The 12,860-nt window shown below is 40.4% G+C and overlaps 1 protein-coding gene across 3 annotated transcripts in view; it reads right to left on the bottom strand.

The window, feature by feature from the left end:
* ANXA6 (annexin A6) overlaps positions 1 to 11,639 on the bottom strand; it is a 779,963-nt gene extending 768,324 nt beyond the window's left edge. For 2 of the 3 annotated variants that reach the window (XM_044075650.1, XM_044075651.1), the window contains exon 1: positions 11,487 to 11,638. The gene's annotated coding sequence lies outside the window, so the exon portion shown is untranslated. Of the gene's footprint in view, positions 1 to 11,486 lie in introns of all 3 variants that reach the window. The other variant, XM_044075649.1, reaches the window with a different exon arrangement.
* Positions 11,640 to 12,860: the final 1,221 nt, after the last annotated feature.

Here is a 12,860-nt window from a genome sequence, read left to right as displayed (position 1 = left end):
CTTGTTGTCTTCAAAAACCTACTATTGGCATTTTGTCATTCCCACTTACTGGCTCTCCCACCTTTTGTTCATAGGTTCATAGGTTCATAGGTTCATAGGTTCATACTAGGCTATCTGCCCAAGGGCATTTATAAGCCTAGCCCATAGTTATGTGGCTTTCGCCACCCCTTTAGTTTGAATAAAAACTATGCCTATCATTTTTCTGTGCCTCTGTCAAGCAGTGACACTGAAGTAATCCCTGGGGTATATCTGCGATCTCCCATCCATTGGTCAAGATTCCTCTTGAACAAGGCCAGCGAGGTGCTCTGCCTCACATGTACCGGGATTTTGTTCCACAGCATAGGGAGTCTCTGGGTGATGAATTTGTCCCTCCAGCACGTTCTATTTATAACAGTGTCAAGGTTTAAGTCTCCCGCCCTTGTGGTTCTGAGGGATCTAGATTTTTTGAGGTGAAGCATATTCATCAAATCTGGGTTTGACATGGCCTTATATGTCAGGCACAGGTCACCTCTGAGCAAGCGGTATGAGACTGAATAAAGCTGGAGTTCTTTCAGTCGGGCAGCATAAGACATATTTTTGAGACCCTTTATCCTTTTGGTGAGGAACTTTTGGGGCCTTTCAAGCTGCATCAGGTGTCTGGTCAGATACATTCGAACGGGCATTGTACTCAATCATAGGTCTAATGAGTGATGAGTACAGGGGACGATGACCTCCCTTGATCTAGATGTGAATCCCTTCATGATCAGGTGGGCGATATAGAAGGTTTTCCTAACTACTTTAGCAACATGAGTGTCAAACGAAAGACTACTGTCAACTTGGGTCCCCAGATCCCTGATGACTTTTCTGTGCTCAGTGGATTGTCACCTATATGGTAGCTAGGGGTAACCTTGTTTTTCCCGAAGGGTATGACTATGCATTTTTGGCGTTTAACTTCAGGCCATGGCTCTGGCACCAGTTATCCGTTTCTGTGAGGCCCTTCTGGAGGATATCTGTGTCAGATGTGTTTTCGACTATGGCCCAGTTTGCAGTCATCTGCAAACTTTGTCAGCCATAACCCTCCTGTGTTTGCTTGTACTTCAGAAAAGTAGATGCCAAACAAGAGTGGACCCAGGACTGAGCCCTGTGGGACACCACTTGTGACAGGCTTTGAGTCTGACATGGCTCCAGCAACTCTGACCCTGTGGGTTCTGTCGCTTAGCCAGTTTGCAACCCATCTTGTGATGTATGGGTTTACATTCAAGCTGATGAGTTTTTCGATGATACCTGAGTGGGGTATTGTGTCAAGGCCTTTGCCAGGTCGAGGTAGGCTGTATGGACTGCCTTTCCCTCATCAATGGCCTTGGTGACTGTCTCGAAAAAGTCAACCAAGTTTAAGAGGCAGGATCTGCCTTTGACAAAGCCAAACTGGGTTGGATCCAAAGTCTGCAAGTTCCCTATGTCTTTATTTATGAGTTCCATTATGATCCTCTCCATGGCTTTGCAGATAAGGCTTGTCAAGCTAATGGGCGGTAATTTCCAGGGTCTGTGGAGGCACCGCCCTTATGAAGTGGGACCACAGTCGCGTCGCCACTCCTTGGGCATGATCCTGAGGTGAGGCTAAGATTAAACAGCTGTCCTAACTGTGGGTTTAATTCCTCGTTGAGTTCATGAAGCACACAGCCGGGGACACCATCCGTCCCATGGATGCTGTGTTTTTGCCTTAGTGAGGGCAGTTCTCACCTGGGCGTTGGGGATGTTTGGGGGCTACAATCCTCTGGAATAGATATCTCTCCTTTTGGGGAGGGGAGAAGTTTGCACTGAACCTGTCAGCCAGTATGTTAGCAATGTGTGTAGGTTCAGTAATTTTCACATCATTTTGAACTAATTCTGAGCATATCTGGGAGTTTCCTCCTAGGTTTCTAACATAGCTAAAGAAGGCCTTATGATTGTCTTTAGAGTCCTTGGCGATTTTTCTCTCAAAATTTGCCTTGGATGATTTTATGAGAGCTCTTAGTTTTTACTTATAATGATCAAAGGTGTCTTACCTTTCAAGGATTTTGCTCTATCTTGTAGTAGCTTCCTCCTTTTGTTGTAGAGCTTGTTTATGGCTGGGGTCCACCAGACTGGACGCTTGCCTTTGGTACAGAGAGTCTTAGTTATGTTTGGGATTGCCTGATCCATGCAGTCCTGTAGGTGCTGGTAGAAGGCATTTGTAAGTGATTCAGCGGTTTGAGTAATGTTTACCACTGGCTCAGGGGCCTTAAAGGAGACCACACTAGTTTTTAGAAGTGTGAAATCGGCTTTTGAGAAGTTTGAAGAAGAACTGTGGTCTTTTTTGTTTCAGGTGGGGGCGGGATGAGGACCTCCAGCGAGATTAGTTTATGATCTGATCTCACCAGTGAGGGGTATACTTCCGGTGTTGAACATTTTGATCCCATGTTCGTGATGATGAGATCAAGTATGTTTTCACCTCTTGTGGGGATGGTGACTAGTTGTTCCATGGCATTTGAGTTTATGAACTCCAGGAATCTTTGGGTTAGAGTGTTCGGGCTTGAGTAGTGTTCCCAGTCTATATTAGGGTAGTTGAAGTCACCTAGTATGATGGTGTTTGGAGATACATTTATCCCCTCCAATGTTTTCAGGAAGGCCATGTGAGGTTCCTGAGTTTGAGAGGGTGGCCTGTAACATGCTACAAATTGCAGAGCAGTCTTGCCTATGGTTAATTGCACCTGGATGGTCTCAGATGCATCGTGCGTTGCCACCAACCTTGAGGTGTGGGTGTCCTTTATGAATATGGACACCCCCCCTCCTTTCTTGGTGTTGTCCGGATTTTGGGGTGAACGTATGATATGAGGTGAAACCTGTTAGTGCTGGGGTGCTCTCAGGAGCCTTGAACCAGGTTTCTGTCACAGCACAGACATCGATGTTCTCCATATTGAGAAGGGCCTCGAGTGCGTGCATCTTGAGATTGAGACTTCTGGCATTGAGCAGCATTACCCTTAGTTTTTTTTCCTTTTTGGTGTTCTAGGGTGGTAGGTTTAGAATTTGAGCCTTGCCTAAAAAAGGCACTATGGGGTGGCAAGAGCCTTTGCCAATATCCGAAGCCCAGGGGTGACAGGTGCAAGCCGTCCCTTGAAGCAGCGTGGCTTGTCCAGCATGTCATCCCAGGCAGACAGACATTGGATCCCCTTTGAATGACACCAGAATTTAAGCCAATTATTAAAGCTGATCATCTTATCACTGTATTGTGGCATCATTCTAGGTGAAGGTAGGATACTGCTCAAGGTCAGGGTCATACCTGCCTGGGCTACATAATCAGAGAGCTCCTCGGCGTCCCTTTTCATGTAGTCCAAGGAGGTACGCCTCAGGTCGCTGACACCAGCGTGGACAATGACTGAGTCGCACTTGTACCTGCTGTTGAGAGACCTGAGTGCTTGCGTTATGTGGCGGATTCTAGCGCCCGACAGGCAGCTTACTGTGACCTTCTCCTTACTCAGTCTGGTGAGCGGACGCCAGTGTGTCTGACTATGGAATCACCAATGACAAGTGTGTCTGGCATTTTGTTTGGCCTTAAGGGCTGTGACTGTTTGACACTCTGACTGTGTGGTCTATGTGTTGCATGTGTTGGGTCGTGAGGTGGTAGTTGTTTGGGTGTCTGCTTTGGTGGCCTCTGCTGTTTTGGTAAATTTTGACCAGAGCCTCCGAGTATGTCTTTGTGTGAGTATGTGTATGATTTGAAGTTGTGATGGTACCATGTGTGACTGGGTATGTATTGTGTGTGGTTGCCTTCTCCTCCTGTCTGGTCTTGCCAGTCCTATGTTGAGAGAGCTCAGCCTCCAGTTTGGCCGTATAGTTGCATCTCTCGCATGTATTTGTGTTTTGTGGGAGAAGGAGAGGATTGTCTGTGTACATGAGGCAATTGTAACATTGCCTCAATATTCCCAGGTTCACCAGTTGAGCTGGAGAGGACACTAGCAACTGATCCCTCGACATACTAGAAGTAGTAGATAAAGAACTTTCAAAGGACTCCGGGGGAAGTGGGTTTTGGGCTTGCCTCCATGGACATCTATACGCTAACACTGGTTGCATTTAAAACATTTAACCCTAGGTCCTGGAAGTGTACCTGGACTAGTGACTTCCCCTGCTACTGGCAGATTCTGTTGGGGCAGTCTGGGCTGCCCACCATGGGTTCCCTTAGACCCAAGAGCAGCACTGGGTGTCTCTTTCCTGTGCAGGGATGCCTTGCTTCCTAGGTATAGGCCTCCATTCTTCCCCAACTCATCTACAGTAAAGCATTGTCTAACAGCTAACCAGAGTCTCATGTCACCAGGCAAAGTGCTAAGGGCTTGTTCCTTACCAAAAGGTCTGCCAGCCCTTCAGAATTGGTGACCTGATATCCACTCACCCATCTATGAAAATAATTGCTTAGTTCAGCAATATATTCACACACACTTTCATCTACTTTGTGTCTATGTTCACAAAACATTTTCCTGTAATCTTCAGGTATTAACTTAAAAAATTCTAGCAAGCAGTTCTTTACAACATTATAATTTAAACAATCATTATCTGACAGTTTGGAAAGAAGAGTTACAACTTTACCATGGAGTAAGGGGTTCAGGAACCATACCCAGAGCCCTTGGTCAACATCATACTGTTTACATACCCTCTCAAACATATGAATGGAAATATCATAATTATCCCACTCTGTAAATTGTTGAAGAAATTTACTGACCTTTTTTTGCTGCTGGGGTTTGGTTTCTCCCTTCCCCATTATCTCCATGACTCTGGCGAAGAGTCAGCATCTCCTTTTCATGTTCCTCTGCCTCTCCTTCTCCTCAGCATCCAGGCATTACAGGTTCTCATTTTCCTCAATCTCTAGATGCCTCAATCTCTCTGCTGATTATATTTCCAAATGCTTGGCCTCCAACTCAAGTCTAACTCCAGATGGATTTTTAAATCCTCTGTGGAAAGGTTAAGCTGTCCATTTCCTGAGAGTTGTACATCTCCACAGCCAGTCTGATTGTCCTCCTGGTTGCTATTCTCTGATGCAGCTGTGACTAAAGCTTCAATCATGTCTGCTTTAGTCAGGTTGGCGTGCATCAGTCCTTTAGCATGGGACATCTCAGCCAACTGGCTCCTTGTCAGCTTACCATACTCCTCTGCTGACATGCTTGTCTGCTCTCCCTGACTAACTAAGCTATCAAAAAAAAAAAAAAAAAACAATTGTGATATGAACTCTGAATGTTCTCTGCATGGAGGATTTAGAGTACAAAACCACCTTCAGTGACCACTGTACACAAGCTACAGGAATTCAATATTCACACCACTACAAGCCAATTAACATGTGATGTGGCTATCTCACCACTATCAACCAATTAATATGTAATGTGGCTATACCGCCACAGCCAAACAATTAATATGTGATGCCCCTGCACTGGTCCAGTAATCAAGGAGCCTCAATCCTCACCACTAGCACCAGTGAGGGATGTGCACATTGGGAGGATGACAAGTAAACACACAGTAAAGTACAATTTCCCTTAAGAGCAACACAGAGATCACAGTCAGTCTGGGGCTGTTTTTCCCTCTCTCTCCAGATCCCCAATAAGATTCCCCACTGGCATAGCTGTAGGGTTAAGATCTTAGCTGAGTGGTCAAGCTAAAACCTCCAGCACACTCTCTGTCCAACCAGTACTTCATGTCCCTGCCCAAATAACACACACACACACACACACACACACACACACACACACACACACACACACACACACACACACACACACACACACACACACACACACACACACACACACACACACACACACACACACTTTGAGATGATTTGATTTAAATACAAACACACAGACACTCCTGGGGAAGGCTGTCACAGGTTCGCTAGCTAAGCCCCCTTCTGCCCAGACTATAGGGTAGTACCAGCTGCCACCAATCACTACTTATCAGCTACTATAAGGCTCTTCACAAAGGGTGACCAATTCTACTGTGTAATGTTACTGTTATCCAAATGGTAAGTGTGACCAAACGTTTAAGGCTATTCAAGAGTGGGCTGTACAGTGACACCAAGCACATATGCAAGTACTTTAAGAGCTTAAATGTATCTAAACAAACCATCCACAATATAAAATGTTTAAATATATTTAATAATAAATAATAAAAGCCCATAGCAATACTCAATAACTCAATACAGTGACAACAGAGTTCAGAATCACAGGAAATGTTTTAAAACAACATTGTAGGACAGTTTCACATAAATACAGAAAACACCTAAACTAATCTTAATATATTCCTATCTATCTCTAAGAAAAATCACTGTAATCTAGTATTTACTATTAGCAAGGCAGAAGTGCTAGTCAGAGGATGTGTTCAGATCCAAGACAAGATGCAAAATGCACAAACTTTCTCTCTGAGATAGTTCTTAAATTAATAATACACATTACTGCTGGGTTAGCTAGATGACATCACTATTTGACACCTGCTTCTAGTTCCCAGGCTAAACAGATACCAACAGAATTTAACATTTCTCTGTGAAAAATACTTATCTCTCAGATGTTTAGCTAGAACTGGAAGTTGTAAAACAATTAACACTTTTACATTTTAAACCTTGTTATTATTTCTGTCTTAAGACAATAGAAAGTAACTCTAGCTGTAGACATTCTGTTTGCTACACAATCGTAAACAATTTCAGCTTATTTTCTTGAGGATTTTCAAGTTAACTCTGTATGTTCCAGCTACTAATATTAAACATACATTTGCACAGGCATATAGTTTACATCCATTTCTGTTCTTTCCCAGTAGTGTACACTGTGGTTACATTCTTGAAGCTCAGTACACAGCATACAGTTTACTTACATTTGTAAGACAAGCCTATGGATCATATTAATATTTAAAATGACTACAATTACTTACAAAAGTCTAGCTAGCTAGGCTGGCAGCTTCACACACCACATAATCTGCCTTGCTCTTTTAGTAAATTTTTATGGTATAGTGATTCTCTTAGATACAGTCATGAATATACTGAAGCTTAGTTTAGATATTTTTATTTATTTGTCTGAGCCTGTCCTGCAATGTTGTTTTAAACATTTCCTCTGCTTCTGAACTCTGATTTCACTGTGAATATAAATTTAGTATTGCCATGGTCTTTTATTATTTATTATTAAATATATTTAAATCTTTCATTGTGGCTGATCTTTGCAGAGATATTTAAGTTTTGAGAGTATTTGCATATTTATTTGGTGATACTGTGTGAGCCACTCCTAACAATCTTGCTCTTGGCCAAACTGCCATGTGTATTAATATTAATATTACACAGTAAGATTGGACACCCTTTGTTAAGGGCCTTAAATTAGCTGTCAAGGAGTGACTGGTGGCATTTGTAACTACCTTATAGTCTGTATAGAAGGGGGCATAGCTTGTAAACCAGTGCCAACCTTTCCCAGGTGTGTGTGTAAATCAAATTTCAAAGGGTTTGTGCATCAGCTATGTCGGCAGGGACACAAAGCACTAGTTGGGCTGAGATGGTGCTGGAGGTCTTGGCTTGGTCACTCATCTGAGATCTCAGTTCTATAGCTGTACCAGTGGGGAGTCTTACTGGGGATCTGGAGGAAGAGGGAGAAACCAGCCCCGGACTGACTGTGGTCTCTGTGTGCTCTTAACGGTAATTGCACTTGATGCAGAAAGCTGCATCTAGAAATGCTGTGTGTGTACCTGTTATCCTCCCAGTGAACACCCCCCACAGGTGCTAGAAGTGAGGACTGAGGGTCTTTGATTACTAGCTCAGAGGTGGGATATCCACGTCACATATTGGTTGGCAGTGGTGGGTCATCACACAAACATATAAATATTCTCAAGCACTATAGTCTGTTGAGGTCATATATGTGGTAGTACTAGCTTCATATAGCTTTATGCAGCTGTCTGTTCCCACACCTGTTTTTCACCTGCCTTATGCAATGCTGAACTCTTCTATTGTACTAGTCTCTGCTATTGCTTCTGTTAAAGTATTGCTGATGTCATCACCTTCTCAGTGAAATAATATTTCATTAAGTCAGCCTTGAATAATACTATTTCCCCATGACATTCTTGTGCACTTCTGCTGCTGTAGTTTTTATGTTCAGTGTTAACCTTATTAGTTACAACTGATAATATAGTAGATCTCTTCATACTATCTTACTTTTATATTCTTTTTTTCACATGTCACAATCTGATTCTTCTATACTCCATTCATAATTTGGAAACTTTGTCATTGCCTACACAGAAACTGTTCTAGTGCATTGTATACATTTCTTATATCTCTTAAATTTTATCTGGAACTTTTCTCCTCAGGCTTCTGCTGAAAATGAGCTTCTTTTGCTCAGTCAGCCAATCCCAATCAGCATATGACAATCCATAATAAAATAATATAGGGATATTATATGTAATGGAGCTAAAAAATTCTGCTATCATATACAAATATGTAGAAACTGCTTATGTGATGTTCTGAGAGGGAAACTTTCACTGCTACAGCACAGAAATGAAAGTGTTTTCATCACTAGTGCAAAAACAAGCAACAATAATAGGTAGGTGCAACAGGCAGAATTACTGTTCCATTCTCTGCACAGACTGTATGCTACTGTAGAATTTTGTTTACTGGAGCATCAAAAGGACATAAGACAAGTTATATTTTGCTCTCATCACTTGTTTTGAGGAAGGATACAGTGGTATGATGCCATGGGTCTCACAAGGTGAAGAAGAGACAGCAGCCTTATGGATCTGACCACTGATATGGCTAACCATGCACTCAGATGCCCATTTCTTTTAGCATTACAACATGAATCTACATGGAAAACTGAAGTGTTGTCACAGCTTTAGGCAGTAATGCAGAATACAAAAAAAGCTGCTGCAGAGAAGCATCAATCAAAACATAGTTTTATGTTCAATAAGAGTTAAGTGGAAGATAAGTAATACAGAAGTTAGTGGTTTTGTTGTCCCTAGGCCATTAAGTCCTTTTGCTGGATATCTCCTGGAACATATTTAGGTAATCAGCAGAAGGAGATCACATGAGATAATGCATTGTATCACTATCATATAAGGTAGAGAATCTGTACATGGGTGGGTATGTGAACATGACTTGATACTATATAGTTCTACAGTGTCAGACTTTCTAGAATATGCAGCCTGACAGTTTGCTTTCCTGTCATTCCATATATATACCCATCCATTCACACACCCACATACATGTACAGACATTTAAGTATAGCCTTTGCATGTTTACATATTTTATAAATCAAGAAGAAAAGGGGTAAAAACGATTTGTGTAGACAGCATAGAAATGTCATTTATTTTAATGTTTCACATACATGAGGGTGAATTAGCATTAAAAATAATGTATCAGTGTTTTATATTTTAGTTTTCTACAGCCTTTATCATTTTTTGCATAAATAAAAAGTTTTTTTTTAATATGTACAATATTTTCTTGTTTTGAAGGTATGAATGAGAATATCAGCTTTTCTCAGTTTCTGAAAATATTTTAGCAGTATATAAGATAACCAATCACATGTCTTAGCTACTTATCTATGGTGAAGCCAGCAGAAAGGAATGAAAGTTATAGTGTCTCATTGAAAAGTGTCTCAGACCTATATTTAAGCACTAGGTTTGCAGGCAAATGGGCCTTTATGCAGCTCAGCATTCATTTTCTTTCCAGTCACTCCCCTCCAAAAACTCAGGCTGCCAATAAGCACATTTTCAAGGCCAACCTTCACACAGATGTCTTAAGTTTTAGGATATAAAACCAAACTGTATCCCCATTTGTCATCCTACATAATGCAGTGACATGTGGACAACATATCCACACTACCAACAACAGCCATGCAACTAATAGTCTGATTCTGGTCTTGAAACCTAGTCATCTGACACAGCAGATGACATTCCACGTTTAGCATTAATAAATTGTTAAAAAGAAAATGCTTACCAAATGTGATGAATCAGCTAAAGTTCTATTTTTTTTAACAGTCTGTATTCCTTTATTCCAACTTGTTCTCTAGCTAAGCTTATTTGTATAAATAGATACACAACACTTATCTGACCCTTAACATTTCTTTGATGCATTGTCATTTCTTTACTATATTACACTTGAATGCATAAATGGCAATTCCCATAACAACACTTCTGCTTTCCAATGCAAGTGTCTCAAGTTAAAGACCTCTGCAGCGTTTCTGTATGGCTAGACTCTGCAGCCATGCTTCACATTGCAGATAACTCAGGATTTTTTTTTCTGCAGTGGCCAAGAACAGCAGCATCTACATGCAACACTCCATCTGTACAACAGAGTCACGCCCCACATCCTTTCAGCAGAGATCTAAGGTTTCACCCATCCACACCATAGTTTATTATCGCTGGTGAAGTTATAACATAGCTTTTTAAGTTGACAGTATGAGTTTTAATACATGTTCTAAAGGGAGAGACAAAAAGAGAAAGACAACAAAAAGACAACCACTAATCATGTAAACCTTAAGAAATTCATTATTGCACCTCTACTCTACAGCCGAGCTGAATCTAAACAACAAAAAAGTACATGTAGGATATAGCAAAAAGCAATGCTATAAAACATCCTTCAATCTGCTAACAGTTAAAAATGCTAATCAACTGGTGGTTTAAACAGCATACAAAAAAGTAGCAAACAATGGAGAAAAAATATTATTTCAAGACTAACATTTAACCCCACAGAAAGTATAACAGAATTTTCTGAAATTTTACTCAGTACATATACTACTGGTTTAACAGTCTGACCTTTTGTACAGTCCATTTAGAACCCATCTTAACTTAGATCATATTTTTAATACAGAGCTCCTTACTGAAGTCAATTAGATTAATACCTCCTACTAGAGCTGAAGCAGTTTTCAGTCCCAAGGACAGCCCTATTACTGGAGCTATTTTTAGTGTTGCCTATAGTTGGAAAAGAAACACTTTTATTTAAACTGTTACAGTTTACAACACAATTAAACATTTATCAAAGAAACTGCTTGACTTAAAGTATTATGTTATGTCCTTCAAAGGCAAAGAATTCAAGAAATGTTTTACATACAGCCAAAACTGTAAGAAAAAAAGTCTTACACTATTTTGTAAAGGCTAGAAAAAGAGTGGATAAGATTCAAGCCACACTAAAGGTCATCCTACATTACCCACTGGATATTAATGAATAAATATACACAAAAGTGCCCACACCTCCCTAATATTCTTGCTTTGTTTTATCTTTCAATGTAACATCCCTTCTACATAAAGCTGAAAGCTACTTGATTTTAAAGCATGCTGTATATACCAAGGAAAAAAAAAACACTCATCTAACCCTTCCCCCTACACACACACACATACCCATATAAAACCTTTGAATAAATGGCAGACTTCTCATGCAGTAAAGCCTGAGTTATACAGCTTCTACATTTTTCACCAAGGCATAACTAACATTAGGATATCATGCAAATGTAGCTGTTACATAAAAAAATCTGAGATAGTTTCCTTACTTCAAGGAAAGAAAAAAGTTGCTTGAAGTAGTTTCGCTCTAGAAGGGCTATGTGAGGAAGGAATGAGATCCTGCAGAAGAAAGAGACAGCTTACTGTGTGTGCTACAGTGCTGTTTCGTGTGCTCTGAAGCTACACTTAATGGAGCCTTTTGGTGCAGGCTGCCAGCTGTTTCCTATCACTTGTCTCAGTGACGTCATCTTGCAGCTGTCCAGGCCAAGAGATTTGCAGACTACAAGCAGAGCGGCTCTGTGCGCTTTTTTAGCATTCAGGCTCAGTCCAATTAGTGACAGATAGTACATGGCCGAGTACCACCATAATCTGTCAATGAATCAGAGAATTTAAACTGCATTAACTTTTGCACCCCATCCCCCGACTTGCAGTTTAGCTGTAACACATATGTTTTTGCTTTCAGTTGTATTAATTTTCCGTTACTTATTCCTTTGGAGGTAATGGAGCTAAACAAGACCATGCATATAAAGATTTCCTGATCTTGTCCTACATTTTGTCACATCTTCCTCTTCCTAATGCTCCACCCGCAACATTTTAGTACACAGATCTGTTAACCAAATAATTGTAAACACATATTAATCTTATTAAAGCATGGAAGCAAATTAAGTAATATTAGTGTGATTAACCTGAACAAAGCATACACAATGAACATAAAAAAGGGTGCAACTGCAAAACAGCTGCAGTATTCAGTGAACTAAGGGCAGCACACAAATGTCTGTGCATCAAACTTCACGTAAAAAACAGCAGTACTGCTCTGTCATAGGCCATGGATGCTATGCAGTGAAAAAAATTCTACAAAGTAAAAAAAAATGTATTTTGTCTTTTACATTTGCAAAAATGTCTTTATACAATATATATAATAGAGCAAAAGTTTAAAAAGGGTAGCATAAATCTTGCCCACAGCATAAGGGGACATTTCACATAAATGTACAATAAATGTATTAAGTATTAAGCATAAAGTGCAAAATCAAAAGATGGCGGTAAAGAGAAAAAAACATGAAGATATAATGGTAGCTGAGTAGAACGATGAGCTACAAAAGTCTGTAGGTCGTAGATATGGCTACCTCCTTACATTTTCCAAGAATGTTTAGAAAATAAAGGATGTGAAAGTGAAAGTGAAAGGAGATGAGGAAAAAGAAGAGCCCTGATTAAAATAACATGAAAGTAAGTGCTGTGGAAAAAACATGAGTGTTCAACCTTTCAGCATTATAAAGCATCTCAGAAAAAAAATGTGCATAGTACACTGCCTGCAAAAAGAAAAGGAGGGAAAAAGTTTACACTGATGGGAAAGGGGTCAAAGGAAAAAAACACTATTCTAGTGACTACAATAATCTATCTGATGATATAGATACTGGAATGTAAGA

The sequence above is a fragment of the Protopterus annectens genome, chromosome 6.part1 (assembly GCF_019279795.1).
Source record: "Protopterus annectens isolate FY-2018-M chromosome 6.part1, PAN1.0, whole genome shotgun sequence".
In the NCBI taxonomy this organism is placed as follows: Eukaryota; Metazoa; Chordata; order Ceratodontiformes; family Protopteridae; genus Protopterus; species Protopterus annectens.
Note: the sequence above shows the minus strand (reverse complement) of the source record. Positions and strands in the feature narration are given on the sequence as shown.